General features: G+C 43.0%; 1 long non-coding RNA gene across 1 annotated transcript in view; it reads right to left on the minus strand.

The window, feature by feature from the left end:
• Nucleotides 1-4,275, minus strand: part of LOC124985200 (uncharacterized) — a 38,517-nt gene that overhangs the window by 33,943 nt on the left and 299 nt on the right. Inside the window, exon 2 of the long non-coding RNA XR_007108821.1 lies at nt 2,127-2,217. This is a non-coding gene — a long non-coding RNA (uncharacterized LOC124985200). The remainder of the gene's footprint in view (nt 1-2,126; nt 2,218-4,275) is intronic.

Genomic DNA, 4,275 nt, shown 5'->3' on the forward strand with positions numbered 1-4,275 from the left:
TGGAGGGAGAGGAGATTCTTTAAGGAAGGCCCTGCTTCCACCAGCATGTTAGTGATATGGAACCAGGAGGGAAAACATTCTAGAGAGACAGAAAGACTGGACTTTGAGAAAAACTCTGCTTCCAATTACATAATTCAGGGAAAGGGATTCCACCTCTTTGACCTTGTTCTGCATCTGGAAATGGAGCTAAGAATATCTCCCAGGGTGGTTGTGAAGATCAAAATATAGCAGGGTATAAGAGAGCTATGCCAGCAGACAGCTTCTCATAGGCACTTCAAAAATGGCAACTTTTTTTTATTAGAAAAAGGTTAACTTCTTAAGACCCATTATTTTACAGAGACTAGTAGAAGCAAATAGGAACAATACCAGAGATCCAAGAATACAGTTGCCAACATTCCTGCTTAATGTTCAGACTCAGAGCAATTACCACAGAGAAGCTGAGACCCTCTCCCCCAGAGTACCTCTGCCCAGTACCCCGGCAGATCCAACCTGATGGAAATAGTGAGCAATGAAGGTGAGTGTCCACTACCCAGAGAAGAGCTGACCCAATACAATGCAATAGAAACAGGGCAAGTCCCATGTCATTTTAAATCCTTCAGTAGCCCCATTTGAAAAATAAAAAGAAATATGAGAAACACACTTTAATATATATTTAACCCAAATTATCCAAAGTAGAGATGTTCCTTGATTTACAATTGAGTTACAACTCAAAAATCCCATGATAAGTTGAAAATACCGTAAGTTGGAAATGTGTCCAGTGCGCCTAACCTGCTGAACACCCCAACTCAGCTGCCCAGCACATTGGAGTGTCAGGTGTGATCACAGCCTTGTGGTCACATGGCTAAGCAGGAGCCATGGCTCTCTGCTGCTACCCAGCATCACCAGAGAGGAATGGACCACACAGCACCAGCCCTGGAAAAGACTAATTCATAACACAAAGCTGGGTTTACCAATGAATACATCTCACCATCATAAATTGGAAAAATTGTTAACTCATATCATTTTGAGTTAGCAACTGTATTATCTGTTCCATGTGTAATCCATACAACATGATATTGAGATATTTCACAGGTTTTTTTTTTTACGCTGTCTTTGAAATCCTGTGAGCATTACACACAGTGCCTCTCAACTCAAGTCAGTCATTTTTAAGCCATTTTTAAGATGGACACTGTGTCCACCAATGGGGACAGAGCAGCTCTAGGGCAGAGAACAGCCAACTGTGGCTCATGAACCAGATCCAGCTTGCCCAGATGTTGGTGAGGCTCTATAAACTAAGTCTGGTTTCTACCAATTTCAATAGTTGGAGAAAAAACTTCAGGAATGATTTATTTACTGTGTTTACCACTCCCATTGGTTTATAGATTGTCTTTGATAACTTCTGTGCTAATTTGGCATGGCAGAACTTTATGACAAAGACTCTCTGGCCTGCAAAACTGAAAATATTAACTATCTAGTCTTTTGCAGAAAAATCATGCCAGCCTGTGCTCTAAAGAACAGCTCCTGGGTTTCCACATCCCTGAAAATTCTGGAGAGAGGGGTTCCTGAAACCCCAGACTGGCAGGGAGACAGACCTCCCCGCTGGCTTATTGTGTTGGGTAGCATTTTAGTAAACTGAACCAGCTTCATTTCACAGCACAGGTTCTTTTGTTTAAGCCTTTTATTATAAAGTCCTAAGCAAAGAACCCTGAAGGATAGGCCTTCAGGAGAGCCTGGTCGGCCCCTCGGTTGCCAGACTATACAGATTGGAACTTCAGCCTCATGGCCCAAGCCAGACATTGGACAGGCATGAGCAGGCAGCATCCCTCCACATCAGCACCAGCGCCGTATTTCTCAAGGAGAGGTCCACTTCTCAAACCCTGCATCAGGGGAGTGGCCGTGAGCCCCAGAGGTGCCCTCCTCCAGTGAAGCATTCTCTTGCCATCGGCCCTGGGAACACATTTGAACTGTGCCAACACTAGGGCACAGAATTCCCATGGTTCCCATAACAAATCAGTAGCTAAGGAGGTGCCTGAGCCAGACTTTGTTTCTCACCCGGGAGAAGCAAGGCAAACTGGTGTGTGGAAGGAGGCTGTGTCCTGGGTTTGAGCTGGTGGAGCTATTAGCTGCAGGGTGCAATGAAGACATACCATATAGACCCGACAGGCAAGTGGACAAACCCTCATCTGTTTCTGTTAGCTGTGAGGCATCTCAGGACTCTGAAAACTTCAGTTTCCTCATCTGTAAAGAAGCATGCATTAGAATAGAGGAAGGGGATTGAAAGGGAAGAAGGAGGGGAGGACATGGGAAAGAGATGGGGAATGAAATCTAGCAAATTATGCTATGCCTATGTACAGAAATACCACAATGAATCCCATGTACATATATTTAAAAGTATAATGCTCTAATTAAGACAATAATAATAAAAATAATAGAAAGGCAATCAGTAGAATGGATCAGGTGGAGAAAGGAATGAAGAGAAAGAGATGATACTGGGGAATGAGACTGATAAAATTACATTATCTGTTTATTCAAATATGACATAATGAATCTCACCATTCTATATAATTATAATGCACCAATAAAAAAAGATGGGAGATTAAAAAATAATAATGAACAAGAATCATTTACTGACATAACACAGGACTAGAGTGAGAATTTAGTGATTAAAGGGCAGAAAGTGATTTCCTGACACATAGTGAAAATATTGATTCACTTACCTTATCTTTCCTAGCTCCATGATAAGCAGCATTCTTGTTTTTTTTTTAATTTTTTTTTATTTTTACAGACTGCACTTTGATTCATTGTCTATAAATGGGGTACAACTTTTCATTTCTATGGTTGTGCACAATGTAGATTCATACCATTTGTGTAATCAAACATGTACATAGGGTAATGATGTCTGTCTCATTCCACCATCTTTCATAGCCCCATCCTCTCCCCCTCCCATTTCTCTCTATGTAATCTAAAGTTCCTCCATTCTTCTCTCACCCCCCACCCTCCCCAACCCCATTATATATCAAAACCAACTTTTCAGGGAAAACATTCAACCTTTGGTTTTGATAGAAGAAAATGGTTCTAGGATCAAGAGTATACAACTGGGCATGGTGGTGCACACCTGAAATCCCAGTGACTCAGGAGGCTGAGGAAAGAGGATCATAAGTTCAAGGCCAGCCCTAACTACTTAGCAAGGCCTTAAGCACCTTAGTGAAACCCTGCCTCAAAATAAAAAATAAAAAGAACTGGGGATGTGGCTCAGTGGTTAAGCACCCTGGGTTCAATCCCTGGTACCAAAAAAACAAAACAAACAAACAAAAAAAAAAAAACAGCATGTACAGTGCGTAGGTTCCTTTATGTAAAGACTTAGAACAGTGGAGAGCACTAAGTGGGCATTCTGCATGTGCTGGCTAGCATTTTTATTTTATTATTATTATTAAGCCAGGGAAATGCACCAGGTTCCTGAAGAAGTTTACAGAAGCAATTCCTAAAGAAATCTGGGCACTAGTGATGACATGTCACCTGACAAGAAGTCACATATAAACAGGTCAAAAGGGTAGAAGAATCAGGTGAGTTGCTTCATGTTATTTGGAGGAATGCGAGCTTCCAATAACCAGAAACAGAAATTAACTGCAGAAACCATTCTGCATTGCCCTCATTACCAGCATTTGAACATATCTAATTAATACAGATGCAGAGCAGATTCAATTTGCTGTAAAATTAAGTTATTGATCATCATGCGCATCAAGGTGATAACTAGGCCATTTCGCCAGCAGCATCAGGCAGATACACCACCCCCACAGTGTTCCAGAGACCCTGCTGAAAACTGTGGCCACTGAAGTCCCTGCAAGGATGGGACATCGTAGCACGCTGCCTGAGGACAGCTTTATTTATGCTCTTGCCGAATGTACAAGCGGGCCTTGTTTTTCTGGGCCATTAGGGAGCATGCTGGCTCACATAGTGTCCATGATTCTACATTTAGAATTGTGTCTTCATTCACATTCTTTCCACGCAGCTCACGGCTCCTGGACTGGAAGAGAGTGGTCACTTTGCCTGGGCCAGGCCCCAGGAATGATGCCAGCTCCCCACCATGCAGACCCTGAGTTCTTGGTCTAGAGCCCAGCTGTACTCTTTGCTGGGGGTGGTCCATGCCAATGTGCCCACCATTAACTGTGGGGATCCATGGCTTAGGGAAGGTGGAGGCATTTTCCAGGGGAAATTGGATTCTGCAGCCGTCAGCTGTGCTTAGGTTAGCTAGATGGAGCCTTGAGCCAAGCTCTGAGGGTCTTGCTGGGACAACTG

This window comes from Sciurus carolinensis, chromosome 5 (genome assembly GCF_902686445.1).
Source record: "Sciurus carolinensis chromosome 5, mSciCar1.2, whole genome shotgun sequence".
Taxonomy (NCBI): domain Eukaryota; kingdom Metazoa; phylum Chordata; class Mammalia; order Rodentia; family Sciuridae; genus Sciurus; species Sciurus carolinensis.